Source organism: Dermacentor variabilis, chromosome 6 (genome assembly GCF_050947875.1).
Source record: "Dermacentor variabilis isolate Ectoservices chromosome 6, ASM5094787v1, whole genome shotgun sequence".
NCBI lineage: Eukaryota > Metazoa > Arthropoda > Arachnida > Ixodida > Ixodidae > Dermacentor > Dermacentor variabilis.
The window spans coordinates 159617476-159634273 of record NC_134573.1 but is presented as its reverse complement, the minus strand read 5'-3'; the positions used below and the strand labels follow the sequence as shown (position 1 = coordinate 159634273).

Genomic DNA, 16798 nt, shown 5'->3' with positions numbered 1-16798 from the left:
CCTTCCGGCAATTCTCGCGAATTCGTTAACCGCTTGCATTTTCAATAGTCCACGAAGCACGCGTGTCCTGCTGTCGGAGCATAAGTAGTGAAAATTGCGGAAAGCCTTCCGAATTGCGAAGGTAAACCTGGCCATTTATCGACTTGAATGAGCAGATTTTATTCTAATGAGCGCAATCATTGAAAAACCTAGTGTGTCGCGCTTCGTTTCGAATAAGAAGAAAGGAACCGTCCTACTCTTCTTCCGAACTTACTACAGATCACGCCTGGGTCCAACTACCGCTCGCCTGATCGCCTTGCCCCTCCTTTATATATCTAAGTCAGTACGTCTCGAAGTCACGACATCCAGTCAAAAGAGGTTCAGTGTGGAGGTTATGAAGTCTGCAATATCTGATTCTTCGGTTGCGAACAAGCATTAATATAGTATGCAGCATCTTTATCTCTGCTGTAAAGCATCTTTATCACCATTTTTTTTAACATTTTATCTGTGTTTTCTTTTCAACTTTTGTTTAGATACGCAGGTACCAGATAAGTAACAGTTGTCAAAGTTTATGCCAGGTAACCAATGTTAACATGCGACTCCAGGAGCAACAGCTCAAAGGCTTTCTTTAAATTCTTGCTTTCTGTATGTGGTGAACCAGCATTCAGCAAACTCTCACACCACCATAGTGCACACCACCACAGTGCAAACTGCTCAGTATTTTTGATGTTGTGCAGCCAGATGTCATTGTCCAGACCGTGTTGCGAAGGTTAGGTGGGAAGTATTTTCGATTAGATGAATTTGCTTGCGCAGACACTTTTGCCAATCTGTATAATAATTCATTAGCTCTAGACTTATCATATATTTACGTTTAAATGAAGCTATAAAAAACATTCTCTGGTGTTTTGCATTCGCGGAGCGCCGAAAGAAGCGCGAGATGGGCATTTTAGTCTTTCCTAGCAGACGACGCAGCGCGCTTTCCCAACATCTCATTCGTTTTCCACCAATCAGCGCACGGCTCTTCCGTCAGTGCGGTCTCGCTGCTCCGGCGACCGGGCGCACTCCCTTCCCTCGATGCTTGCAACGCCTCGCACGGCTTCATCAGCGGCGCGGGTTTGAAGTGTGCTCGTTTTTCTGCGTGAAATCGACGGTGCAAGTTCGTTTCACTTTTGGTGCTTCCCGTGCGCGAGACTGGTGGACTCTTATTGTTGTGCGTGTGGTGCGTGATCTACCGGATAGCCCGCAAAGCCCGCAAAGCCCGAAGCGATCGCCGCTGTCCGTCTTTTCAACAAGTCGGCTAGGCCTAATTTGCTCGATATCCCAGGCTGCGACGAGAAAGTATCGTTGTGCGAAGGTGGGTTATTTGCATTTTTGCTAACGAGAGAGTTTAATATATTCTTTGTGATATCGCTGCACTGCCGAGAGCAGCGATGAGCGAAGTAGAAACTCGCACGAGAACGGTGCTCATATGTCGCTTTCGCCCTTTTGATATTCGCCGGAGGGGCTAGTTGTAGCGTGCTCGCCTGTCATTTAGCCTTTCGCTTGCCGGTACCCACCGAGTCTCATCGAGTGCGGTGATAGTGATGTTTAAGTTCACCAAGCTTTCAGGAACCTAATCGTGCCACCTCGGAGATTTGAATGCAAGATGCGCACGTTGATGGGAATTCTGGTTTCAACGCCGGCTCGCGCCTTTAATTCAAACGGAGCATCCGCCTTGTCTCCGTTCCGTGTCATTTTCCTGGCAATCGACGCGTATCGCAGCGCGATGTGCGACTCCGTCGTACTGAGATATCCGTGCGTCGCGTTTCTACACTGGTGGCTCGTTTCTGCCGCAGGTCGTTTCGCATGGAATTCTCACACCGTGACTAACTACCTCGCTTTCACTCCACTTTCGCTTACTTGGCTTTTGCTTAGCGCGCTTGATATTACGAGGAACGACTCTTCGTCTGCCCCCCTTCCGCGCTAGATTTAGGTAAGCTAAAAGACATAAACGTGCTCGCATGCCGGCCTATGCGTTTCTTTTTAGTTAATTCTGTGTCCAGCAGCGGTATTTTCTGCGGACACAAAAAGGCCAGGCCAACATCACTCAAGCGTCAACAAATATCAGTTCGCGCGTATTTCCAAAACAATGCGCGCCGCTTGATGAACGATGCCCATAATGTTTAGATCACTACGCTCGAGGGAGTGACAGCCGCATCTGCACCAAATGCGGGCGATTTTCGCCCGAGGTTGCGGTAGTCGGGCAGTGCGCTTGCCGAAAGCATAGCAGTTCATTTCGCACAGTTCTCTCATGAACAGAGAGTGGTCGACAGTTACTCGGCGGTGAAGTTGTACCACTTCGCACACGGATGATGTGTTGCCGTAGTCGCAGGCCCGGCGCGATCGGTTCATTCCCGTCTCGTAGAGCCCAACGCCCTGGGAGGCGTGGTTCATTGATCCGCTGTTCCCGATCGCTCCCCGAGGTGGCGCCACCGCCTTGGCCGGCACGTTCGTTTCGGTGGTTTCCAGGCGGTGTCTGAAAGGGCCCGTTACGCGTGTCCTTTGAGCTACTGAGGCTGTCCTCGCACCTTGTCTCTTGTGTCGAGCCTGTGTTACGTGCAGACGCGCACGCGAATTACATTGTTAAAAGTGTCTGAATTCATTTAACTTCTAGCCGCACTACTCGCACTTGTTTTTACGTACCCCCAGAAACGCTTGAAATTCCCTCTAGTGGAAATCAGTGAAACACCGATCCTTATGTTTACTTCTTTTTTTCGCCCAAATACCGAATACTCTTCTTTGTGCCAATTCAAACCTCGTATGAATGTGTAGCTAATAACCTTCTTCACCATATTTAGGACAAATGTGGAATCACCCTCGCCTCATGATTGCGTACTTGAGTCTTGGATGTTTCTTCACTGAGGCACTCGTATTACTCATATCCACGTCAAACGAGGGGCGCGTTATTGCACACTTGACGCATGTTTTAGGGCCTACAGAACGCTTGGGAGATATAATTACAATATATGTAATTTCAATAAAATAACAACTTAAGAAATACGTAATTTTAGAGCGGCGTGCTTCTTATCGACGCGGTTGTCAAGTTTGTGGCATTGTCGTGTTCCTCTATTACAGACGCTCTGCAGATGGTCTTCTCTCTGAATTGATAGGAACCTCACTGCAGCATGTTTTTGCTCTACTAGATTTACCATACCGGGCGGGTACTCTATAAAATTTTCATAAAGATCGGCGATGGTTATTGTATGTAAAACGTCTCTAAAATGTTACAATTTTCGTTATATTTGCAATTTTCGCATTTTTGGCTCTTTATAACTGAATAAGTGTTTGACGTAGTTGCGTGCATTTTGCTTAGTGTAAATGGCCCCAATAAGCCCCTAATTTAGGGGTCAGTCGGGGAGTTTGTGAAAAAACCAAAGTTTAGCAATTTTTCTAAAAACAGTCTGTGGGCGACACAAATTTAACTTCCCGTGGTGTGCTAGTAGTACTGTGGTGTGGATTTACCGAGAACATTTTGGCGCGCTATAATGCATTAATTTTAGAATTATAGGCCTTTTAATTTGTAATATCTTCAAGTCGTTATAACGCTGTTTGCCACCTGTAGTTAAATAAAAAATCCTATTCTTTCAAGAAATTCCGTGCTAAGTTTCCCAAAACGGAGATTGATTCTTTTCTACGGAGACATTTTCCCACCTCATATAAAAATTGCGCTGGAATCTAAATGTAGTCGGGACATACCCTGAACATACCCTGAACGTTCAAAACTTTCGAATACGGATCGAATAGTCAGTTTTCGAAAATACGAATGTTCTCTTGTTCTCTTGTTCTATTTTTTTTTCCAGTTGGGGTAATACTTATTATTGTCATCTTTATTCAGCACATTCAAGATCAGACTATTCGCATTATAACCCGAAGCCACTTTTTCTCTAACGCCTCCTCATAACTGCGAACAAACCTCGTTCAAGTTACAGATTTGTTCAACTATCATTTAGCGATATTATTTTTCAAATTACTAATTAAACAAGTTTCTTGCAACTTCGTTAGTTCTGGTCTACTTCTTAATCCTAGTAAAACAAGCTTTGCAGCAGAAGGAAATTTCCTGTTACCTATGTATCGTACTAATTCGGAAAGATGGCTTCCTCTTTTTGTGCACTTAAACTTTGGAACAGCTTACTAATGCCATTAAGTTGTCATCTACCTTGTACTCATTTAAATGCCAACTTAATTATTTGCTGTCTGATTACCTTTGTATAATGTTATTTTGCTAATTTGTAGCTGTGCGATTAGCTACAATTGTGTATGGTTCCTTCTTTCTTGCTTTTTTACGTGTGTCCTCACTCAGTTTCTTGCTTTATTATTTTGCTTATTCCTTTTGTTTTTCCTGCTCTCTATTCCACCAATTATTTTTATATATAACAATTAATCAAGGGTCCCGGTGCCGTCTCTTACTATAGCAGCCTTGTCTGTATATCATTTTCTGTAACTAATCGTATGAACGAATAATGAACTGAAACTGAATAGGTTTCAGATATTTAAAATCGCCACCTGTGCGTGATCAATAAAAATTGGAGCAAAAGTGCGATAAACTTATTGTACGGGCTGCTTTCTATCCACCCTGTAACGGCCGTAAGGCCAGCAGTGTATGAAAATATATTAAAAAAAAGAAGGAAATCCCGGTGGTCATAGCGCGCATAATAGGTGGAGATAAGTAGTGCAGCTCTCTATGCAGTGTGTCGCACCGAAACCTTTTTTTTTTATTTGTTTGTTTCGGTTTTCGTTTCGGTTCACCGAGAACGGCTCAGTACCGTTTCAACTCCGAAAAGAAAAAAAAATTGCTGTTCAAACCGTTTAAAGGTTTATTCGCATAACCGAATTATAATTGCAGGAAAGCAGCATAAGTGTATTTAGTAGAAGAACTCAACGCTGCTGCCGAGCTGAACTGACTGATTACGCCTGTTGTTTGTTCTTCGGGCCGCGCGTAGTTACAAGATAGTGATGCTGATACAACACCAACGCTGGAGTCTATGTGAATTGAAGCTTTATTGATGGAGAGGTAGAGAGGAGAATATATTGAGGAAACGCAGAGGGAGTCATCCTGCCTGCTAGTCTGCTCGGGGGGAAAGGGAACTGAGGAGAAAAATAGGGCGGTGAGGAGTAATGGTGAGGACGCGATTATATGGATCCGATTATATGCACGTTCGTGTTCGAAGTGCCTGTTCACAGCCTTCAATCTAGGCCTGCGTTAACTAAATACTCTGAGAGAGCCTTGGTGGCCGGTCAATGGCCTAGTAATACTTTTTTCACTGAACGGCGTCTTGTTGGCTGGCGCTAACGAACAGAGCGGATCTTGCCGCGCACAGTCATACTTGGGACGATCAACAAATGCTCGGCAGTCTCAGGCACTTTGCGCATATCGCAGTCTGGCTAGCCCGCGCGTTCGATGCGATGCAAATGTAGTCGCGTTAACAGAACACTTCGTGTCTTCCCTGCCGCAACATGCTGGAAACGCGGCTACGCTGCTGCTACGTTTAAAATCGTGGGAAGATGGTGTGTGTTTACAAACGAGGTGGCAAAGCTCCAGAGAAGGTGGCCAAGCTGAACCGAAAAGCGTTATGTTTTCCTTTCGGTCTCGCTCAAGAGTGAAAGAGAGAGAGAGAGAGAGAGAGAGAGAGAGAGAGGGGGGGGAGAGAGAGAGAGAGGAAAATCGTAACGTTCCGGTTCAGTTCCGTTTCGTGCAACAGTAATGTTTTTTTTTTTTTTCATTTCTGCCGGTTCAGTTCCTGTTCGATGCCCTGTCTGCATGTCGTTCACGGTGCCACATTCTGCGGCTAAATAAGCCGTTACCATTCGCTCTCTTTAAATGAGTGCTCCTGAGTATGCGCGTGAACCGCCTATTTGTTCCTAATGCTGCTGCATTTTTGCTTTTAATAAACGGCGCTTTATAACGTGCAATATAGTTACAGAAACTTGCTACCGGTATAAATAGCGGGTGTCTTTTTTTGTTTTCTTTTTGATGAGACAATATAATTGAAACTTTGTCTTGGACGGATAGCACAGATGTCATCCTGGAACTAGATTGCTTGAAGAGGCAACATTATTTGCACGATAAATTGAAATTCATATTTGAATAATAAACAAAAATTTGCTGATGAAGTTTTTAATAAGTATGTTGTGGCACGCATTGCAGTTTTTGAATTGCAGCCTGTGAGTCTCCAAGCGATACCCAGCTGTAACGAATTCTCAGGGGGGCACAAGTTTCGACAAATGCGCCGTCAAAACTTTTGTGAAATAAATGAACTTACTATTTAACACAACACTGTTGCGTGCGTTGAAGCTGAAAATTAACTTGGCTGAAGTTAGCCAGTGTTTTTCGTGGCACACTTCCGGGAATCAATATCGTGCAACTAGCTGGTGTCAACCTGGCAATTGGTTTCATGTGATTGCATGCGCCTTGGCAACTCGCCGGCTACACTTTGTGGATTGCAGTATGTGCCGTCAAGTAATTAGTGAACTTAAGTTGATACGTCAATTGCGACTTAATTCTTTTCGTGCAAGTTATGTTTGCGTCTTCGAGTAATCCAGCCCAGGGACTATAGTTAGGCTATCTCCGACAGGCGATGTTCAAAAAGAAAAAATATTCTGTTAAAAGAAAAAAAAAAAGCACCCGGTATTATGGGGAGATTGTTTATATTAATGGTGAGAAAGCCGGTTCACTCTTCAAGAACTATTCGAGGTGTATTCGATTCGATTCTCGTACATTGGATTCGTACTCGAAATGGACTCGAAAATTACTGTTTAAAGGGAAATACTAAAATTAGTTAGGCTGATAAAATATGCTCTCAAAATACTATTTTCGTGAGTTTTGGGGTAACAGGTTTCTTCCTAAAAGAGAAAATAAATGTCGGTGTTCTATATATTTATTTTATGTAACATTATTATTATTATTATTATTATTATTATTATTATTATTATTATTATTATTATTATTATTATCATTATTATTATTATTATTATTATTTTAATTCCGCACGGAAGCTCCAACACCGGTACGTCCGTGTGGCCTCACGGACTTTTTTGTATTTGCGCCGTTGTGGCTCAGTACATGTTTCTGGAACTCGCCAAGTCCAATGAATGCAATGGACTACAAACAATGTAGTCCATCTTTACCGATAAAAAAAAAAGTTATGTATAGGCTGGGGAGAAGACGATCCTCGGAATCCATCACCTTACGACAAGATAGCGCGCGAACTTAGAGGCGGTTTCGCCACTCGCGATTTTCGCTTCTCGCGTTTTTCCTGGCATACCCTCAGGTTAGGAATGACTGCTTTTTTGTTTTTCTGTAGACATTGTGAAAGAGTAACTGCTAGCGCAGCTAAACTCATTTTTCTCTTTAGTGTCTGTTCAACAGGGAGTGCTCGGGCTCATGTCATGACTTTACCAAGTGCGTCGAGGACGTGAAACGCTCTTCTCGTCGCAGATATATAGACACCGTAACGTTGGCTGCTTCACTGAGCGATCCCTATAGTTTTCCGCTTCTTCGCGTCGAACACATCACGCCGGTGAAGTGGGAACCACCGCCCTCGGGCAACTCGGTCTCCCGGTCTCCGTGTTTCTTCGAGCCACGAACACTGGGCCGGCCCGGCCCGGCCGAGCTCGTTCTCGAGGAAACGAGCGATCGACTGGGACGCTGCTGCTCCGGCCGCTCCCAATTCGCGCGTCTTGGAGAGAGAGAGAGATCCTTCGTGAATAATTTCGGCTCGTAAAGCTCGCGCTCCAGCCGGCGCGGAAGAGAGCACGTCGTCTCGGAACAAGTGCGGCCGCAGTTCGGCATTACGGAGCCAGCGGCCGGCCCTGCGCCCCGCGTCTGCCGTTACACCACAGCGTTGCGCGGCGTTGCCCATTGCGTCGAGGGCGCTGGCGCGAGTAGCGCGCGCGCACCTTGACCGCGCTGTATACCGCGCCAGCAGGGAGAGTCCGCGCGCTAATGGTTATGGCTTTGGACCCCTAATTCTTTACCGTTAACGAGCGGCAGGCGTAATAAGGCCGCCCGCGGCGCGGAGGCTTCGCCAATGCTTCTTCGCTTCGGCCCTCGCGTGTTCTCGTCTGGCGGGAGAACGCGCGGTCGTCGTCGTCGTCGACCGGCGGCAGGTTTAAGCGGAGGCGTTAAGAATGGCGTGCACCGAGGTTAGGGGGCGGGGGCTTACGTTATACGTAACCGTGCGCGATTGCCCTAGCATTTTTTTCTTTCTTATTATTATTTTTTTACCAGCACCTAGCGACTGGGTGTATTGCGTTGTCTCGGAGCCCATATAGTTTAAGGCTGTCGCGTTCCACACAGGTGGCGGCCTGTGGCTGTAGGCTTTTCCGCTTATTGGATCGGCCTGCCTGCCCATTTGCCGCAGGCTGCTGTGTGAAGGACGTAATGGTCACCCCCCCCCCCCCCTCTTTAATCGACCTCCGTCCGTACTTATCACCCGATGCCAATTACGTTAATTTAAATGAGAGTGTCGGAAGATGCGTGCGGGAGAGTATGGTTGAAATTCCACGAATCTTCAGGGAGGAGAATGAATGTTTCATTGAAGGTCGCCTAGATGCCGACACATTCTTCATGAAGGGAGAGAAGGGGACAGGGGCGAGGAGGGGGTAAGCGTACTGTAGTAACGTGGACGCGTTGATGGCACAGCGTTTGAGAGTGCCTAGACAATTGGATGCAGTGCAGTGCACAAGTGAGTGAGTGAAAACGACACGGAGTCAAGGTGGCGTTGGTGCGGTAGGCTTGAGGTACGCTTGAAATGTAACTCAAGATGACGGGGACAGCCCTGCTATGAACAGGCCGTAATTGCTGCTTTAGATGGATAATCAAGGAGAAATATACAAAAATATAAAGGAATAAACATCGCGCGCACGCACGCATGCACGCACGCACACGCACGCACACGCACGCACGCACGCACACGCTCGCACGCACGCACGCACGCACGCACGCGCGCGCACGCACGCACGCACGCACGCACGCACGCACGCACACACACACACACACACACACACACACACACACACACACACACACACACACACACACACCCACGCGCGCGCGCGCGCGCGCGCGTATTCTCATCAGCCTATTTTTTATGTCGGTGCAAGACGAGGTCCATTCCCTGGGATCTACAGCTACCGCTGTATTACGCTCACTTTTTCCAACTTGCGCCTGCGAATTTCCTAATTTCATCACCCCTCCTAGTTTTCTGCCGTCCTCGACCGCTCTTAGATCCCTTCCCTGGGCAGCCATTCTGTAACTCTGTTGGTCCACCGGTTATCTACCCTACGGATTACAAGGCCTGCCCAGATATCGGCCTATCCACGTTCGCTCTCTGATCCACACCGCTCTCTTTCTGTATCCCAAAGGGACACTAAAGTGAAAAATGATTTCTTCTGCATCAGTAAATTACCGTTCTGTAACACCAAAAACACCATTCTTACAACGATAAGACATTTTGTAAGCCAGAAAAAGCGCAAGAACGAAATACGGGTGGCGACCCCTACTTAAGTTCCCGTACCTGGGGGCTGTGACGTCTTGGATTTTGATGGCATCTTTTAGGGCCTACTAATTATATATAGCGGTACAGATTGACTACATTTTGTTCTAAAGGAACCGAATATTAAACATGGCAAGTTTCGGGAATCTTTATGCAGCCAACGCGGCCCAAATGCGAAAACATACTTTGGTATCCCTGACGTCATGCTGACCTACCGGTGCTGGGTTTTCGGCGCGAGATTGAAATACTGATACTTGGACCTTCATTTTCTCATCTAATAATCACACTATTTTTTTAAAATGACTGCCTGCAGTGTTCTCAAACAATGCTTAATTAGTCTAAACTGATTTATTGTTACGCTTTAGTGTCCCTTTAACCTTACGCCTAACATGTTATTGCGATGGCAGTTACATGAACACTCCAGGCGCGTTTCTGCCGTCGCCGTCGGCGTCACCACGGTGTTCTGTATATAGTCCAAGTGGGATAACTCCGCCGCCATGCTTGTTAGTCAGCAAGCGATTGTTTACAAGTTGATACGGCTGATATAGAAGTGCTATCCTTGCTTAGTATGGCTGTTTGCTGATTTGCTAAATCGATGCTTTACCTTGCTGGCGAAAGTACATTTTTTTTTTGTTCCATCGCTCCTTGCGCAGTCCTTAACGTGTTCTCGAGCCATATTGTTAACCTCCAAGTTTCTGTCCGATATGTAAGCACCGGTAGAATGAAGTGATAGTGCACGGTGACTTATTCGAATTTACGCAGTATGGACGAGTGTTCATCACGGCGTGAGCGATAACATCCACCACGGAAAGTTGTGTACCGCTTCGAACAAGTCCCCATCAGGTTTATAATAGGCCCTATCAGCCAGAGCAGCCATTAATTCGACGCACCGAACACGTATTCCAACCTATTGGAAACTTGTTAGGTGCGCAGTTCCTGGTTCCAGTCGCGCATCGAGCGGCGCGCGGAATCGTGTGACCGCCCGTATTCTTGCTCGAAATAGGTTCTGCCTGTACTGCAGGCGATGGGAGGAGAGGAGCGCGGCCTAACTGGCGCCATCGTGAATACGGCTTAGCTGTTTCTTTATCGAGCTCTCTGACTGAAGGCGAGCGTATAGCCGGCAGCAACCGAGACAGATTGCGTGGCCGTCGCGGCCGAGGCGCTTTCTCCTGTGGCGCGCACGGCCGGCCAGAATGTAGAGAGTGCACGGGCGAAATCGCCCCGGTCCGCAGCGTGTGTGCAGTTAGTCGAGAGCGGCCTTGTCCTGCCCCGAGCTATGGCGACGGCTCCGCCACCTTTCTGGCTCCCGGCTTCTTCTTCTTCGCGTTTCCCACGGTCGTCGTCTCTCGCCTTGGCGCCGCCGCCCAAGCGTAAAGCCCGGGTCCTTTGAGTCGTCCATCTGGGGCGCCTCCTACGAGGCGGCGGCGAGCGGAGATATATACGCCGAGCCCACACCATGCCGTGGGCGCGAAAAGAGCGAACGCAATCGGTCGGCCGCGAACTGGTTAAGCAGCTCGGTGGACAGCGACGCGTTGGCTGGCTTGCCTCTCTCTCTCTCTCTTCGACTGACTTTTCTCTCTATATACCCGCTCGCTTCCTGCGCGTGGTGCTAAGGGACGGCCTTGCAAGGTCGCACCGAGCCGGCGCCTAGTTAGCCGCTGCTATATTTTCATTGTCTCGCCGGTCGTGGCACAGACGAGGCCGCGCTTGCGGCGTCCGGATCGAACGACGGTGCTGCAAGGCAAGCGAGTGTGTATGGCATACATATATTCCGTGCGAGCGCAGCCCGAGATATGGGAAGCATCCATCTTTGCCCCGGCTTGAACGGGGCTAATCGACTGCGGTGCGCTTTATTTTCCTCCATATTCTCCCCCTTTCCCTCGTCTACCCGCTCTCGGTTTCCTTGTGCATGAAGCCTCCCCGTGGCTTCTTCACCGACGCCCGGGAAGGAAGGAACGAGGACTGGGCTCGGGGCGTCTCTGCATATAGAACGAGAGCCCGGCAAGAAGTCGGCGAATCTGGTGCCGTTACGACTCTTGCTGCCTGTACTTGACTCTTGCCGTTATTTCTTTAAGCGTGCGGCATGTGGCTGTCACCATTTCGGTGTCAGCCGGTACAGGGACGGCGACCTTGCCCCGCGAATTGCAGCAAATCAGGAGCAGCCAGCGTCCTTTTCCAATATGAAGATAAAAAAAAAAAATTGTGCCGGCAATTTGGCTTGTGTCGGTGTGCAGTACCCGCGTGCAAATCGGGCCTGTACAAAACGCCCCAGGTAATGAAATACTTTCGACATTCGAACTTTTAAGGCGTGATCGTGTAAAGAACACCTCTGACGATCACCTTTGTTGAGAAGTGACGACACTTTCGATTCGCTGTACTCGTACTGTACTAATTATATCAGGCTGCGCAACTTCAGCGCACTTGTCACGTGTGCCAAATCGCTCTCAAACCTTTTCGCATGGATTTTGTCGGCACACCTATAGTCGCCCCAATCCGTTTGTCTGTAGAAGCGTCTTCCGATTCACTCTCGTCGACTGCCAGTGATAATGGATGTCCGTTGATAGGCAGCAACAAAAGAGAAATACTGACTTCGTGCGGAAGAGAGCGGTGCGGGGGTGACGGTGCTGTACACGCGCGACCAGCGCTTCCAGTAAGAGCCGTTGCATGCTTGCTGCCACTGGCTTCCGGGAGTCGGTCGGAGTTGTCCAACGAAAAACGTGGCGGCTGGTTTTACAGCCGCCGAAGCGCGTCCGGGCACTCTCCTGCTCGGCAGCTACGGCCGAGCTGTCTGACCCCAAACGTGCGACGGCCTGTTGGGACACGTACTACGTTGCCTCTTACCGCGCCGGACGTCGTCTCTCCCCGGCCCGCCTCGTATCTCTTCTCGCTCCCCGGGGACGCTTTCTTTCTCCTCGTGATCGCTGTGACACAACAGGCGGTTCCCCCCGGGCCCTGCACTGTCAGTCCGATGAACACCGCTGTACGGCTAGCTCCTCGTCCGTCCAGACAGGCAGGCGGGCCGGCCGGCCGGCCGCGGGAAGGAAGGAGCAGGAGACGCCGGACTTGAGTTTACTGACCAGAGCGGAGGACACCGGTTTAGAGTGTCACTGTCGCCGCGATGTTTGCACGGAGGGAGGCGACGACGAGCTTGTTTTCTTTCGTTCGGTCCTATCCGCTTTTTTCGTTCATCGCCCTTCACTGAAATGATAACAGAAGAACAGGAAAAGGGCCGTGTGGAGAAAAATATTAAATGCCAACCCTAGGCGCCGGTGTTAGACCCTGCGCATTCGTCAAATGAATACTTGAGCGCTGGGACTGCGAACACCAGCAGACGCTCGCTCTGCCGTTTCGTGGCTTAATTGAAGTTGGTGAGCGAATCGTTGCACCATCCACGGCAGCGTATATATATAAAACGCTTCAGGCTTGAGCGCTGAGGAGCTTGTCGTTTCGTTTTTGTATGGGTATCAACGCTTTGTCACCGAAGTTTTATCGTTCGCTTATGCTCGTTTGCGTTCGTTTTATCGGAACAGCGGTCTCGCATTTCGGCGAGTATGTTCGGTGACGTGATGATTCTGAGATCATGCTCAATGCCTTTACTCAAGGCACTGAGCGTGATCTGGGGAATTCATAATTCTCTTATTCAGAAAAATAAATACTATCCCTATTGCAAAAACTCAGTATCCAGTGCCATGCCGGATTATGGGCCCAGTATCGCGCGCGCACTGTAAAATAATTTGCACCCTAAAAAGTGAAAAAGGGTGTAAATGTGTCTATAACTCACACCCTTAGAGTGTTATCTATATAACGGACATCCTAAGGGTGTGAGTTATAGACACATTTACACCCTTTTTCACTTTTTAGGGTGTAAATTATTTCACAGTGCGCTGGATGCTGGGGCGCTAGGCACGCGCGGGATACTGGGAGGTGCTGGGTACTGGTGCGAAAAGCAGCTCTAGTGCGAGAAATACGTGTTGCCTGGCCACCGCATATATATTGTTTGAATACAGAAAGCAACAGAGCGCGTTTTAGTGCAATAACGAAAAGAAAGAAAAAGAAGATAAAAACGTTACCACGGGAGTTCGATCGCCGGACCTGTAGATCCCAAACCCAGTAGTACTTTACCACTGCGCACACCAGCACGAGGTGCGGTGTGAACAATTTGCCATATCAGGACCCAGTGGCAGTTTGTTTCGCGGAGAGGCGTCTCGTGCACACGTGGTAGATGCGCTGTCGCCCCACAACTAAAACTTACACCTGTACCAGAAAGAAAACGTTGTCCGTATTCAGTAGCGCGCTTGGAAGTTCCACAACACTGATTTTCTTTTGAGATTGGTATTTTAACTTCGAAAAAAGTCCGCAATGAACCGCCGACCCGGAACGCTGTATGGGCTGTTACTGCCGATTTTGATAGCCGCTTCATGTTCTTCGCCAAGGTATATGCAACGTTTTCTTAGTTCAGTGATGCGTTTCAATCGACTCGTCTGTCCAGCCACATATCTTCGTCAGAGAAGTGTGGGATAGTGCTGGCAGCAGTCGGCGACAGCACGTATACGTATACGTTTATAACGCGTCACATCGGCGCTCGTTGCTTCTTGTGCTGACGCTGTATACACGAAAAAAATTGTTTATTTAAGAACACCGACGCTGTATATACGAAAAAAAAAATTGTTTATTTAAGAACACCGACGCGAAAGCTGAAATGTAGAGTGATTTATCCTTATGATACTTGTTGATCCCTGAGCCCAGACGGGCCGATAGCGTGTAGACGGACTCGACGGGTATACGCTAGGCCTAAGCTTCGGAGGAAGGGAACGAACGTCGCACGGGTGCCGGGCGGATGCTAAAATGTGTGCATTTGAGCCTGAGAACCTTTTACCTATGTTTTTTAGTACTTTAGGAAAAGTGGAAGCGAACGAATTGCATGCCTCAGCTTTGTTATCGGTGCGATAATATCAATCAGCAGTAGGCTTCGAACGCGGGGTCCGTTCGAACGCGTCTGAACGACTTACGGGTTTCGTGTCGACTCCACAATACTGCGACAACGGCGATAACTCGCAGTCGTTGGTTGCATACCAACTACTAAAAAACAAGGCGCCATCTGCGTTTGCATGATTTCGTTCAGTGTCAGTGTCGGCTTCAGTGTCAAATATGCACGCATAAGCAGAGCAGCTCACGCAGCTTCATTCGAAGCTGCGACTCAACGCAGACTTCCGTGATCCCAAGGTTAGCGTTATTTAGGACAAGAGACTAGTATCTAGCGACGAAATTCTATAAACCATTTAATATTCAACAGCGTCTATACTTTTTGCATACTGAAACCAGTGCGGAACAAACACAACCAGCGCAGTTTCTAGTGCAAGCCACTGCGCCGAGAACCAGCGCATGTAGTACAGCACAGACCAGTGCAGCCCAGCGTCATAACAGTGAAACCCGCGTATCGTCCAGTGTGACTCAGCTCTTATCCAGCGTTCTCAACAGCGCCCCCAGTGTGACCAAGTGTCAAAAAACGCATCACACTGGAATGCACTATATATATATCAGCATTCGGAGTCAGAAAAACAGAGCAAAATTAGTTTTGAAGAATGACTAAGAACCATGGATCGACATAATTGGGTGCCTAAAGTTCAGAAGTATCTGTACCTGTAAAGCATAGACACATAATGAAAGAAGAGGCCAAGAAAGTTGCCAACCAAGTACGAGGTAATTGAAAGTGTAAATAGACAACCAGGAGTCACTAGAAAGGAAGTGCGAGGAACAGAGACAGCGAATTTGATGCAAAGAATGGAAACGAAGAAGACCATGAAATTGAGAAGAATGGAAATAAAGAAATTAGAAAGGAACATTTGAAAGATAACACAAAGTGCAGTTCCTTGCTATTAGAGGCTTGCGCTGGTTGCCTGTAAAGACAACACCATACCGGAACAAATATTCGCAACAAGATGAGGCTTGTGCATGCTGCAGCTAAAATCCGGAGACCACTCAGGATAACCTAATGGGATGCGAAGGGATTCATTCACCCACTGAGATCCCTAGGTAACGTACACCTTCCAGAAGCGCCTGGACTTGAAGTGGTCGGGAGCATTAGCCGGCCAGCAGTCGAACTAAGCAAGAGTCGTTTAGAGTAATTGTAGATAAGAAGCAGGGAAGATATTGATAGGACCGGATCCGTTACAGCATAGGTAACGCTACATAGTAGATGCAGAAGTTGAGAGGAAGAGAGAGCGAGCAAAAAAGAAAAAAAATATTCAGGAGATGTATGCAAGAATGCTAGAATAATAATAATAAAAACATGTATAGCATACCTGATCAATTCAAGCAGGCTAGGGGACTATTTGTCACCGCCATGTTTCAAAGGGAATGCGAATAAAGCATCATCATCACCATCATCATCATCATCATCATCGTCGTCGTCGTCGTCGTCGTCATCATCATCATGGTTGGTTTGAGCGCAGGCTGGTTATAGCTGGCCCAACTGTCACGACGTCGATGACGGCTCGCACATCGTACGTGGTTCAACTGTGGAGTACTGGGTTAAGAGACAAATAATAGTAATACTAATAAATTCCCTACCACTTCTCTTGCGAAGGAATTTCCCGTGGGCAATGTTGCCTGCGACTGGACGCCAAGAAAGTTTGCTGTTGCGACAGTGCAAGTTCTGCCGTATGTTTTGACCTTAGGTCATCGCAGCGAAGTCGTTTTTATTTGTATAGTTGTTTCTGTCACCTGACCGCTTCCGTCACCATTACTTGTTACTCTCGGATCGATCAAGGCTAGAAACTCCACCGGGGAGTATACGACAGCTGCTTGAAAATGAGTTCTAAGCGGTTATTCCCGCGTGAAATAATTGCCTGAGCTCTGTTACTCTGCTTGCACAAATTCAGCAGTCGAATAACGAGGCGCCGAGCTCGCCGCGTTCATTGAGCTCCGCGACGGGAACCGGAAGAAGGCTGGCGTTGTAGCCCCGCTCTAGCAGAGTCTTGCCAGACTCGTAAAAAAGTACTCGAGGAAACCCTGCCGGCCGCGCGCGACGCCTGGAGGTCGCCATAAGAGTTTGGTTCATCCCACGGTGGTTCATTCGTACGTTCAATAGTTTATTGCAGCAGAGAAAACCGGCGCTGCGGTCGTCCAGTTACCGAGAGGAAGACGGGCAGTACATGGATTTCTCTAATCTTCGTGCTTGCGGCTTCAGACGCCTTTCTGGCGTTACTTGTTACGTTTTGTCAGTCTAAATTTTTCAAGAAAGCATTTGTTTTTTTTTGTAAACGCACGAAAGCAATAAGGTGCCT

At 47.9% G+C, this 16798-nt stretch overlaps 1 protein-coding gene across 2 annotated transcripts in view; it reads left to right on the top strand.

Moving 5' to 3' along the window:
- Positions 1 to 1046: 1046 nt before the first annotated feature.
- Positions 1047 to 16798, top strand: part of PlexA (plexin A) — a 350566-nt gene continuing 334814 nt past the window's right edge. For both annotated transcript variants that reach the window (XM_075696438.1, XM_075696437.1), the window contains exon 1: positions 1047 to 1333. The gene's annotated coding sequence lies outside the window, so the exon portion shown is untranslated. The remainder of the gene's footprint in view (positions 1334 to 16798) is intronic.